General features: G+C 31.8%; 1 protein-coding gene across 7 annotated transcripts in view; it reads left to right on the top strand.

The window, feature by feature from the left end:
• Nucleotides 1-13772, top strand: part of LOC148596898 (uncharacterized) — a 48701-nt gene that overhangs the window by 2596 nt on the left and 32333 nt on the right. For 4 of the 7 annotated variants that reach the window (XM_088564389.1, XM_088564381.1, XM_088564387.1 and 1 more), the window contains exons 2-3: nucleotides 1149-1372; nucleotides 8801-8970. The gene's annotated coding sequence lies outside the window, so the exon portion shown is untranslated. Of the gene's footprint in view, nucleotides 1-1148; nucleotides 1373-5613; nucleotides 5755-8173; nucleotides 8212-8365; nucleotides 8499-8800; nucleotides 8971-13772 lie in introns of those variants that run through there. The other 3 variants (XM_088564383.1, XM_088564385.1, XM_088564384.1) reach the window with 3 other exon arrangements.

The raw sequence follows: 13772 nt of genomic DNA, 5'->3' as shown, positions 1-13772 counted from the left end.
GTTGACACTTACTATTGAGATGCAGATTACTGAATATGACATCACTGATGAGATTGATTAACTCTCCTGTATATATTAAATTTAGACATTCACATGTTCATGAGCAAGACGTTTCTTTTGCATGCAACATGGTAAGCATTCAAATGAAAAGAATTTTGCAGCTATGGACTCTTATGCAGTATTCAGTCCAATTTCTTGACAATTAGAGTGAGTAAATGCTCCCAGACTCTACATGGGTCTGAAGTATTAAACCAGTGTCAACAGCAGCTCAGCCTAATTATCTTTTTAAGGATTTTTATTGTAGACTTTAGAAATCCTTGCTATGACTAAGTTCAGTCAGTTATCTTAAAGGCTTTATTCTGTCAACAGTTGATGGTTTTACTAACCATTTACCCTTACCATCTGAAACCAGAAAGGGTAGTCATGGTTGGAAGAAATATTTAGTCATCAGAAGTCTTACTAGTGGAAACATTAAATGGATTATTCTAAAATTGTTCCAGGTTAAGGAGTAGTCCACATCTGACCCTGCAAACAGGCTTACTACTCTCCCTTCTTTTAAATAACTAATTAATTGGCACATGTTTTGTTTAATGAACTGTTACATCCTTCAATTTATCGATAGTTAAATATTTAACTAAATTAGGGGCAGTGATTAATATTTTTTTGAAAATAATACAATGAAGCCTAACTTGAGACCCTCTCTAAATATAACATTTTACCATTTTCTCTCCTCAAATTACCTTGTTAATAGTTTCGAAGAATATTCATTCCTTTCAAGAATACACTAAATCTGCATAAATGAAAATTAAAATACCTGGTACTACATGTACATGTAATTAGTGTATATTTCAGTTGTAACTTGCATGTCATTTTTTTCCATACATATTTATAGAAGCCATTATTTTGAATCTTCTTTAATATTATAATGGATGTGACATCTCTTGTGCACCTTACAAAATTCCCATCTGCTCTCATTTTTCAAGAAAAAGAAATAAAAATAAAAATTGCCAATTATTTTTCATGCATGATCAGACACAATATTATTTATTTTCAAATCAACACAAACTTCACAATTATAATGTGCATCTTCCTTTTTCAAGAAATTTTATCATTTTATGATATTGATTTCCAATACTATGCAATTTTAGGTAATCAGGCATCACAGTTGATAACAGCTGATCACCCCTACAGAGAGAAATGGAACAGTCTGCTGCCTTCTCACAGACTAATTATCCAGATGTTCCAAGTGTGTGCCAGAGGTGTGTTGCCAAATCTGAGTCATATATGACAAAACATTGTGATAATTGGATAAAAATATTCAAATGACACAGAAGCTGGATTTAAAATTTTTAGAGGAGATTTATAGATAGAGGTAAATTTATATTTATTTGTTTTTGTTTTACATGTAAATTATTGATACATGTGCAGCTAGATGTATCTTGGTAAGCAGCAATATATTCTTCTTTTTTAAATGAGCCATGGCTGTAACCACTATAAATACAAGATGATAATAAATGTCATATGAAAAAAAAATATCCCAGAACTTTTGTATTATGAATGATATGATCAATGGGCTTTATTTCTTTGGTGTGAAGATCACAATTTTTCGTACATGTACAAGATTTGATTGTGTTGAAGATAGCACCGAATGAACTATAAGGAACAGATGTCATAAGATTATTATGTTGGTTTGTTTGTTGGGGTTTAACGTCCGAGCAGCAATATTTCCGCTATATTCAGACAATGAACATGAAATTGATGATAAAATGAACATGAAATGATGAAATCAAAAGGGATGGGACACAAGGACAAGTTTGTTGGGGTTTAATGTCCGAGCAGCAATATTTCAGCTATATTCAGACGATAGATTATTATGAGCAACCATCAACATAAACATGTACAGTTTAATAGTGGTAGTCAATATAGCTTTAGGCTATATCTTATCTTTAATCCAATACACATTATTTTACATCATATATTGATATTCTAAAAAAAGGGGGTCAAACAATGTTTTTTTTTTTGGTTGGTTTAAATACAGTGGCACCTATCTAAACTGAACTTTGAATAGTCCAAAAACCTGTCTAAACCAACTTTTTGAAGTTCTTTAATATTAATGAATGGTATTAACAAAATTGTCAAACTGATAAAATCTAGGCTGCTGTCGAAGGAAATAGTCTAAATAGAAAGTCTGTACAACAAATGCAATATTAGGGTAAAAACTGGAAGGCTGGAAACTAAGGCAATGGTCCTGACTTGGTACATGTATTCCAAAATTAATTTAAATGTGTTTTGAACTTTTGTTAACATAGCACTTGTCTAAACTGAACCCATTTTATAGCTCAAAAAGGGTTTAGTTAAGATAGGTTATATAATATACCACAATTTTCCATTGAACCTGACATATAAAATTTAAAGTCCTAACTGCAAGGGTAGATAAAAAAATTGATTAAAATTAATTTTCATTCATTTTGTTCACTTAAATTGTGTATCTGAATGTGTAAAAAAAGGGGGGGTCAAATTATGTTGCTTTGTCTTCTCAGTATACTATAATTGTTCATAGAACTTGATACATGTATATCATCAGATAATATTATATAATTATGTGACTAGAGAAAAAAAATATTTGTTTAAAGTTACCATCACTTTACCACCACACTATCATTTTGCAGTTGACTATTTAAGTAAAGAAATCCTCCCATAAGTGTCTATTCCTAAAAATAAATTGATTTGACCTGAATGCATGTACCCACCCGATTCACTCATACAATGTAACCTTAAACAGACATATTGTTTTCTTGTCTTTACTGCAGACTTGTTAATATGATACAAAGTTAATTTAATTTTAACCTCGTAAATTTTGTATCAGAGTTTGTTTACCTAGACATCTACACATTTTCCTTTTATTTTTCCAAATTTCTATTTAAATGTTATGAAACCCTTTATATAATTGTCAATACAGATAGCCAATGGTATATACATAGATAGACCTTACTTGATTGGATCCATAAGACCCCTATTAATGTGAAGTCCCCAGGCTATTTGATGGTGACATAATAATTATAACAGTGGTGATATAATTGTCTAGAGATAATAAGGTCATACAGTTTTATTGATTTTATCTATATATCTGGTTTTGTAAGCTTCCTGTGTTGGAAAATATAAAATGCTGAAAAAAAAATATATGAAAGTAATTTAATCTGATTGTTTAATTATCATCTGGGCAAGATAGATTACTTTCCATAAACGAACTTGGTACTGTGACATTATTAAAATTGATTGGTCTAGTGTAGTCCACAATTCAAATAATTCCAAACTAAGTAAGGCTTTGATGAGTGGACAAATTTTGACTTTAATCAATTAAAAATTAAATTTTCAGGATTATTTTTAATTTTTATCGAATTTATAACCAATGTTGGAGCAGTTTACATTTGTTCATGAAGTGTGACCTGGTGAAAAACTAAACACATTTACCAGTGAATGATTTTGCCTGTTGAGAGATATGAAATGCTACCATGAAATGGAATATAACATAGAAAGATTAAGAAAGAGCGAAGGGGATGATAATTTAGGCCCCCTCTAAAATTGGAAAAAAATATTGCATAGTTTTAATTTTCCATGAGTTTTACCCCAGCCTTGCTCCTGTCCATAAAAATTATGTTTCAAATCATTCACTTTTGTCTCAATACATGTCATAAAAAACATTAAGAAATCACAATTATTTCTAAAGTTACAGAAATTAAGAATGCTAGCTTCATGGGGAAGTTTTGTTTCCAGGCATTTGTTGTTTTTTTATGTTGTTCATGCCAACAATAACCATTGAATCTTAAAATTTATGACAAATAAAATGATTTTTGTCTAAAATCTGAATTTGATATGATCATAAATGGATTTTTGAAGCAGTAACTTGGAGTAAAAGTAAATATTGTCTTTTTGTGTTTTAAATCAATTTGATGACAGCCACAGCTGTCTCAATCACAAAAATAATGTGGGAAACAAAACTGGGAATGTATGATTTATTAGCCCATTTAAAATATGAAAAATGGGTCAAAGACAGAAATGGCTGAATTTTGTTAAAAACTTTATTGGAAGTGTACCTGTTGCTTGATACCAAATATGAAGAGGCAGCGATTTGATGCTTAGGTATTGTTTTCTCTGGTACTAAGTCAGCTGGAAAATTTCACATCTTACTAAATGTACTAATAACTTGGACGTGAATTTATTGTCATTTAAGGAACAGATGTATGAAATAGGAATTGTAGGTTGTATCAGGATTTATAATTTGTGATGGCTCAATAGTTTAATCCCAGGGGTCACAATGCTATTTATGGTCAAATTTGCACACCCTTTTAGACCTACATACAAAAATTCCTAGATTCTCATCCAATACTTTTCAGAATGAGAGGGGATGGGCAAATATTTTTTTTTTTTTTTTCAATTTAAGTGAAAAATGTTGTCAATTTGCAAGAAATTGACCTATTAACTGGAAACAAACTCAAATTTTGAAATTTTTTGGAGAGGGTGAAAAAAATGGGTTGGGAGTTGATGAGATTTTTTTTATTTTGGTCTAATTTAAAATTTTATTTTTTTGTAAGATAATGTTGCATATGGTGTGCTGAAGTTTTAATGTTCTGCAAAAACAAGCACAATTTAAAAAAAAAAAAAACATTACCAAATAAAAGAAATAATAAAATTGGCCCCCACCTAAAAAAAAAAAGTCAGGGGCTCACATTAGCACTGGTCCGAGGTCCGGGACTCTAATATCTGATGCAGAACCTTTGCAATATCATTTGATCATTTGTATCGTCCCAGTATTCTGCTTCAAATGAAAGCTTGAGAGGCTTTGATGAAATTGAATATGACACAAACATATCACTGATTTCATGAGTAATGACCTCTTACATTCTTATTGAGGACTTTCATTGAAGGTGCCATAAAGTCCAGGACATTTCATTTTTGAAAATATATTTGGAACCCTGAAAGTGTCAAGACAGCTTTTTATGTCACATTCATTTATTTGGCGAGGAAAAAGGTCACTTGCAGAAGGTTAAATGTACAATATGAAATGTAAACTCCATAACACATTAAAAATTTTAGCCTTCAAGATAAATATGCCCTTCAGAAAATGTCTTATTTGAAAACTTACATTATTTGATCAAATATCTGAATATTTGATGAGATTTACTGATAAAATCATAAAATTTGATACACCTCTTTGTGGTGTAAATTGTTGTATCAAGATTTTGATAGGGTATTGACTTAAAGTGATTTAGAATGAGTTGGCAAAAAAATTTTGACAGTATTTGGTCCCGTTATTAGGTAAAATTGATATTCAGTCACGTTTTTTTTCTCTATTCTAGAAAATTGAATTTTTATTCAGTTTTTACTTATGGTTTGAAAATTTGACGCAAGTACATGAATTAATGTGAAACACTTAGAGTACATTCCGTGCACGTAAGTGCACCGATTATGCACCCAATACTTTACACCCGTAATACGTCATATCACATTATTAAAACAACACCTTTTGATAGCTTATAAAAATTTCAAAAGAAAATTGTTTGGGTTCTTAATCCTAATTTCAAAAGAAATGTTAAATAGTTCATGAAAAGGAGGATCAATATACTCATTTCATGATCCATTTCCCTTTAGCTATGCCTCAGTGATTTTGCCATCTGCTTAGAACAACAAAGAAAACGTATTTTCAATGTTTACAAAAATTGGATAATACGTCCCTGTGCTTATGCTGTTAAGAAGGTAATCTTTTGTTAAATAACCCGTTTTTTTTTCTATTTAAAAGTACAAATATTGTATATTATGGAATACTCAATTTACGATTTAAATTGTAGTACATGTATTTGTTAGTTTAAGTAAAAATTGATATATGAAAATTGATCAGAAAATGCATAGTTTATTGTAGGCTGATCTGGTTTTTGATGGTTTGCTGACAATAATATTTTAATTGACATTGATTTTTGTGAGATTAAAGTAATCAAAATGAAAAACATAGAGGTATATTTCTATGTCAAGGGAAAGCACAATTAAAGCTGATAAAAAAATGTTTGTCATCGAAGCCTTAATAGAATTTTGACATGTTCTGAGTTACAGAATCCAAAAGTCCTCCAATTTTATATTTCCTTTATTATTTTTTGAGTTTGAGCAAGCTCAACCAAACATTCTCCTGTCACTGGGATTTTTATTTTTAATTGCGCCATTTAATTAACTGCTTCCTGTACATTGATTTTGCCTTTCATAGGCAAATGTCCAAAATTTCCCCTACCGGTATTCATAGGCAATGAAAATATGTTTGACAAACAAATGAATATTATTTTGGCCTGTTCGTAGGCAAATGAACAAAATGTTTGCAATGACAAAGCAAATAAATAAATTTTTTGTCTGGTCACAGACATATGAACCAAATGTTTGCCTTGTATGAGGCAAATGAAAAAGATATTTGTCTTATTGACAAATGAAAAAAATATTTGCCCTGTTGTAACTTGTAGGCACATGTGCAGATATTATCTGGTCATAAGTAAAATGACAAAATATTTGCCTCCTGTAAACAATTACTTCTGAGCTGTTGATTTCCACTGACTGAATGGGTAATAAAACCAGCCTCAAAATAACACGCTGCAGTCTGTGTAGTATTACTGCAGACAGGTACAAAATGTAATATATTATAGCAATATACCATCTGTTAATTAGAAAGTAGGCATATACCACTAAATACATCTATCAGAATCATGATGATTGTATAATTATAAGCCAGATGTTTACTGCTTCTTAGGGAACTGTTCAAGATTTTGCTGCTGCCACTTGTAGCACTGGTATGGCATTTACGGCAACTGCTGTACCAGTGTTTTTTATAGGTTAATTCTACACTAGAAATGTTTAGAAAACTTTCATGGAGTAGTCTGCATACTGACCCTTCCATTTAAACTTTACCTAAGTTTGGAGTCAGCCTCTGTGAAACTGATGCAAAATTCATATTAATTTCTTGCAAAGAAAATTTGGCCTGCATGGCGAACAAGATAGTTTGTCAGGGATCAAATTAACTTTGAAGAGTGATAGGTCCAGGGCTTTTTCTAGTTTCAAATCAAAGGCATACTTGAGGAAAATGAAAGTCCTCAGTTAAGTTTCAAAGCTGATGGTCCAGGGCTTTAGCTAGTTTCAAATAAAAGGCCTTCTTGAAGAAAAAACGAAAAGTTTACCATAAAATGTCAAAACAAAGGATTGATGGTACAGGGACTTTGGCAAAGATGAAATAATATGACCTAGTTCAGAAATTGAGGGCCTTGGACCCAGCTAATTTTAACCCCTGCTTGTCCTAAATATATTGTATTTGATCCTGCAATGAGGTTATTTGTTAAACGAATAAAGGTATACGGTTATTTTTTTTGCTGTATCCATATATTAGCAGGTTATCGACTCGGCGGAGCCTTGCATTTCCTACCCGTTCCGTCGCCTCGTCACATATCTTCAATAATTTTCGACAATGTACCTATATTGTATATGTTTCTGCTATATCAATGCTACATTCATGATATAATGAAACAACATTGAGTTACATCAGTCATAATCTTTCTGATCAATACAATATGTATTTGGACACCTTTAAGCTAAATTGTTTGCTTTACTGATTGAGATCCCTTGTAAAGTTTGTACTTAGTCATGTAATGTCATGACCTCTTCCCTGTGATTGCTGAAGCCTGCTGAGAAAATAAAATCAACATTGGGCTTTTTGATTTCACACTTCATTTCAACAATTTAATTCATGATATGGCATGGAATTATTTTGGTATTAAGAAAATGAGGAAAAAAAATAATTTGTCAAACCTTGGTAATAAAAGTTTTTAACCTTTAATTAGTGAGGGGGTTAGTCATGCTGACATGAATTAGGGGTTATGTTAGTTGGGTAACAAAAGGCAAGGAAAACTTACTAACCCCTTAATCTAAAAGTCCAAAAGAGGTTCCCTTTAGATAGATTTCACCGTATTCTAAATTAGCTTTGACCATCATGCAAGATGGGCATGGTGGTGAAAATTGTAAGATTGATATTTTAAACCTGACAATGGAGTTTAAAGGTCTTGTGTTGAAGTCGGTTACATAGATAAACAAAGAATGGGTAAATGTCAGCTAACCGTAACATAACGACAAAATATTAAAGGGTGTTTTTGTATATATATAATCAGTAGTAGATTTTTAACTCATAAGGTATGTACGGTTTTCAATGTGTATGGTCTTATTTCTTACCTCTGTAGATATGGGTCATTGTTTATTGAGAAAAAATTTGATTGGTCAATAAAAATCTTAATAGATATTTTTATTGCTGTTCTTTTTTGTGATCACAATATAATGGCCAGTTGTTTTTTAATTTGAATTTTTAAAGTTTATTTACCAAGGATGAAGATTCTTGAGATTAAGAGAACATTTCTTTGTTCTGGTGATCTGGAATAACATATACAAACCCTCATTGTTTTGTTTATTTATTTGTATACTGGGTTAGTTGTTCTTGTTTTATCTGATTTTTTGTGTATTGGGTCAATAAATAAACAATTATCATGGTTTTTCTTTGCTGGTTTACAACTTAAGAAAGGTATTTGGTAGTCTCTTTGTTTTGTGGTTATTTATGAGATTTAAGGTGAAAAACATGTGTCATGCACTCATAACATTTACATTTGAGTTTCAGTAAGAATTTTTTGTTATATATTAAAAACCAATTAAAGAACTGAAAAGTTTTAATTCATATCTACATCAAGTGAAGATTATGAATATTTAAATGTTTTCTTTGTTTTTTTTATAGGTTAGATGAGAGAAATGTGAGGAAAGGATTATTTATCTGTTCAAATTGAATTCATTCTGGATTATAATGTGAAGCTATTTGAAGGAGTGGATATAATAAGTTCTAATATTGGATTACACATTGAAGTGACACTCTCCATCTATAAGGATTGGATACACTGAACTGTCTGTGTGAGTACATTTTTTTGTACATGTATATTGTTACATGCACCCAGGATTGATCCATAAATTTAAGATCAGGTTCAAATTCAGTAATTTTTGCTCATTATTATATTGTTGGTCAAATTTCGATATCATTTTTCTGTAGGAGTCGATACACTGAACTGTCAATGTGATTACTGGTACTACATATATATACCCTTTACATGTACCACCAAAATTGTGTAATTTGATCACTCATTTCATTATGTCAATGTTAGAAATTTATTATATCGGTTTTCAGTTGTGAACATTGTCCAAATTTGGGATAAAAATATAGTGAAACATGAGTAATCGAAAACCTGTCTAAACCAAACCAATTTTTAAGTTCAAAAGAGGGTTAGGTCTAAAGACAAGTTTCACTGTATGATAGTCTGTAGTCCAGAGATTTGTCTCCAATATATGTGTACTTATGTAATCCGTTTGGATTCTTGGGGCAAAACTTGTACTCGTTTTTTAATCCACCTGTAATGAAACTGTTTGGTCATAAATTATTTTGTGTTATCAATTTTTTAGATTAATTTATGCGATACATGTACAATGTATCAATTAAGGAGGTAGACCTACGGTAAGGGACAAAACTCTTACAAATCATTGGAACGTTTGTTTCAGCATTTTACATCAATCTTATGTAAGCATCTAATTAACTTGGATTCATTTTATTCTGCTTCAAATGAAAGCTTGAGAGGCTTTGGTGAAATTGAATATGATACAAACATATCACTGATTTCATGAGTTATGTCCCTTACCCTAGGTTTACCTCCTTAAATATTCAGCTTTGGTAATGTATAGTTCTGGTTTTACTTTTAGACATCAATTCTTTGCATTTTTTAGGGGGGGATAATAATTAACACACTGCAATCGTTTTTTGAAATAGCATGCATGACATAGGCAGATCTAGGGCAGGGGGCACAGACCCCCATTTAATGCTTGAAAGTGTAAAGAAAACACTGGAATTCACTGGAGCACAACTCTCCTTTAGGCCAGTTAGCAGCCCTCCCATTTAGGCCAGTCAGTAGTCTTTCATTTTAGGCCAGTCAGCAGGTCTCCCCTTCAGGCCAGTCAGCAGCCCTCCCCTATAGGCCAGTCAGCAGCCCTCCCCTTCAGGTCAGTCAGCAACCCTTCCCTTTAGGCAAGTCAGCAGCCCTCCTCTTATGAGTATTTCTGGATCCACCACTGATTTACATTTACAATAGGCTCATTGGACAGAAGTTGGGAATTCACCATTTACTTTCTGTTATTGACAATGTCGAAGTTTTATGGCCCTTAACACTATAGAGGTATACTTATAAGTATTTTATAGATTTGTTGATGTAATGGGATACCCTTGTACCAAATTAAAATGGCAGGCTAAGTTGCTTTTGCCCTTGGAATAAAAAGGAATGAAATTTGAGAGTTAATTGGAACTGTATTGGTTATAGGCCATACAAAGTACATATTAGTTTCTGGCAATTGTTTAATTTTCTTTGTTGGTGATCAAGTCATTAAACCAACTTTATTTTTTTTACACATGATGCCTTTTTATTTTGATGAAATGCTCTTGATTCTATATCCTCTCCTCCAACTTAGCATATGTTTTTAGAAAAGCAGGGAATTTCTTAACCTACCAATGCACCTGATTAGGGAAGGAAACTCACTCAAATTCTAGCCAGTCCTGAATACAATTATATTTACTATATGGCTATATAAGTTTTTGCTAAAATTAGCCAGCCCTGCTAAAAATGGCCAGTCTCAGGCCGGCAGGCAGGCTATTATTTCTAACTCCAACTATTCTTTAGTTTCTATTATGTATTAGGCCATAATAAAAAAATCATAGATACTCATTCAACATTTTTCAAAATTAGGGGTGGGTGGCAAATTTAAAATTTTTTTCATCAATTTAAGTGAAAAATGTTTTCAGTTTGAAAGAAATTGACCTAAATTGGGCAAAAAATCAAAACAAAAAATAATTATGGGAGGGTGAAAAAAATTGGGTCTGGAAGGGATGAGAATCTAGGATTTTATTTTTTATTTTGGCCTTATGTATGGTGTTTTGTCTGTTTTTTTTGGTCTAGTCTTTGGATCCAGTCCCTGAATTATAATTAATAATTACTCCTTGTAACATAAGCTTCAAAGTTAAGTGGTGGTGATCACAGTATTGATGATTATTTTGGATTTTTACAGACTTGAATATCCTTACAGACCGTCCTTTACAGGTATTCTGTTAGTAGATGTCTGTTAGAAGTTGGAGGTAGCAGAGCCCAGACTTCAATATACCTGACTGAAGAACTCACTCAGAGTACATGCATATCGGCCACTGGGCTGCTGTGTTGATGCTTTGGCCTACTCCCAGACCCCATGTGGGTCTGAGAGTGTTTCCCCACTCTAACTATTTGGGAGTACGTCGACGTGTAGAGTCCACAATATTGAACTTTAACAATTGTTTATACAGAAGATTATGATTATAAACATGTACTATTTCTTAATTAGTATCAATCAAACAGTAATTGCTCAGATATTCAGGTCATAATTATATAGTTGACAATTTCTAAATCATTAGATTTTTAACAGAAAAGGAAATAATTTACACATGTACATGTATAACAAGAATGGATATGGTGAATGTGTCAAAGAGATAACAACCGTACTGGGATAAAAAAAAATGTCAGCCCAAGGCCATCCATTGGATTTCAATGAACGCCAAGGAAACCCTCACACCACAAGGCAGGCTGCAGCTGACCCTGAAACATCATTATACACGGGTACAATGAATATCGGGTAGTGAAATGTACATGTTACAGGAGGCCACAGGCACTAAAAAAAGTCAACATATTTTTGTCCTAATTCAAATCTAATAATCCATAAGTTAAGTAGTACTATTACCTCAGGTAGGGTTTATAATGGGTTATTTAACTTTGTCACGGTCAAACGAATTTGTTTCTATTGTTAAAAGTTCTGGACATTGTCTTCTTTGTTGTCAAATACTGTTATAGGTTAAAGTTGTGATTATGACAGCAGGGGATCATATTTACCCTGACCATTGTAGGCTTTGGGAGATGCTACCTGTATGTTAAAATGGTTGATATCCTTTTATTAACAATTATCAGTTAACCAATGAGACGAATTGAAACCGAAGATTTTTCCTTTTTATTCCACTGCAAAAAAACTACTGTCATATAAAGTTATGGGTCAGTTGACACCATAGTTGTTTGAAGCGTTGTGGAACACTTAATTTTATATTGATAATGAAACTACATACATTAATGGAGACATAAGCTGATGAAACAACTTCTGTAAAAATAAGTTGGAAATTCCTTAAGTCTTATTTGTATTGAAAAGAGATAAAGCTTTGGAACTCAGATGTGAAAGTGACACATGCATATGATTGGTAACAGTTGTATTTAAAGGATATTAATCATGCAAAGGCTAAATTAAAGATGCATAAACTTTGCTTAAAAAAGGAGCTGTAAGAGGTCAAAATAGGGCAACCACATGTGACCTTGTTCTTTAAAAAATTTAACAAATTTTGTGATTAAAATTCAATTTCCTTTGACTTACCAGTTGAGAAAAGAAAGACTTTATTGTGAGAAAGTCAATACAAGGTACCTATTACCCATGACAAAGCTACATTACCTGACATATGTAATTATAATAATTATGGTAACCTAATTTTGTTGGATACTTATAAAGAGTTATATTTCCCAACAAAATGACAAGGTTAAGGAATCTTAATTTTAGCTGTTCTTTAATTTTTTTATGTTTTATTTATATTTATATTTTATGTGTACATGTATGTAGTTCCTTTTTTTCCTTTTAAACATGATTATTGTGATTGTTCGCTTTTTCATAATTCTTATTTACGTTTAATTTGAGCCACTTCACAACATATATATATTTTTTTTTTTTATTTTGGTTGGCCTTTTTAACTCACCTCAGTTGCACCAATGCTTTATTGGGAACATTTGCCTAAATTAAACAAGAACTTCAATTCTAAAGGGGGTTCTATTTTTAAAGGTTTCACTGTATTTATTTAAGTACCAGTCTATATAACATTTTGGCACTGCCAATGTAAAGTGATTCATGCTTAAGAAAAACTGACCAAACAAACAATGCTTTTTCAGTCTACATATGCTATACTTTCACAAAACCATAATCTTTTCTGCATTTAAATATACACTTTTAGGAAATCATGCATTTATCTCCCACTAAAATCAACCAAATCAACGAAGATAACTCTCGCAAAGCGCAAATTCCACGTACAATCTATATAATTCCTATCTCAAAATCGCGACAACCAAATGAAAAACTAAGACGGGTTATTTGATCAGTAACTGTCTCTGAACAAGAAATAAAAGTGAATTCATTGGGTTTTTGGCATGCACCAATCACATTATGTCTGATTTTTAGAAAGACTGATATTTAAACAAAAGAAAAAATACACCTCAATATTTACTGACAGAGTTCAAGCACTACGTACCCTGTGTGTACCAAGTTCTCATCACCTTATCTGTAAAACAACACACCGGTTTTTGCCATGTCTCATTCTGTACTCCATTTCCAAGACACACCATGGTATTGCTTATTTGTAGAGCGTTGCTACATGTAATATATATTTTCTCAGGTTAAAGGTTAACCCTTATTTAGTTGTAAATATCAAACTTTGTTTATTTAGATTTTAAATTGTGGTATTTTTTCTGTTGAACTTTGATAAATCATGTTTGAGTAGTTAAATTTATTAGTATAAAATACCTTTTCGAGAGGAATTTTTCGTTTTGTTTCTAGTGGTCTATTGAATT

The sequence above is a fragment of the Perna viridis genome, chromosome 15, assembly GCF_037379345.1.
Source record: "Perna viridis isolate PV_CMFRI_1.1 ecotype Kerala chromosome 15, ASM3737934v1, whole genome shotgun sequence".
Lineage (NCBI taxonomy): Eukaryota > Metazoa > Mollusca > Bivalvia > Mytilida > Mytilidae > Perna > Perna viridis.
The sequence above is the reverse complement of the archived record's forward strand: the minus strand, read 5'-3'. Positions and strand labels throughout refer to the sequence as shown.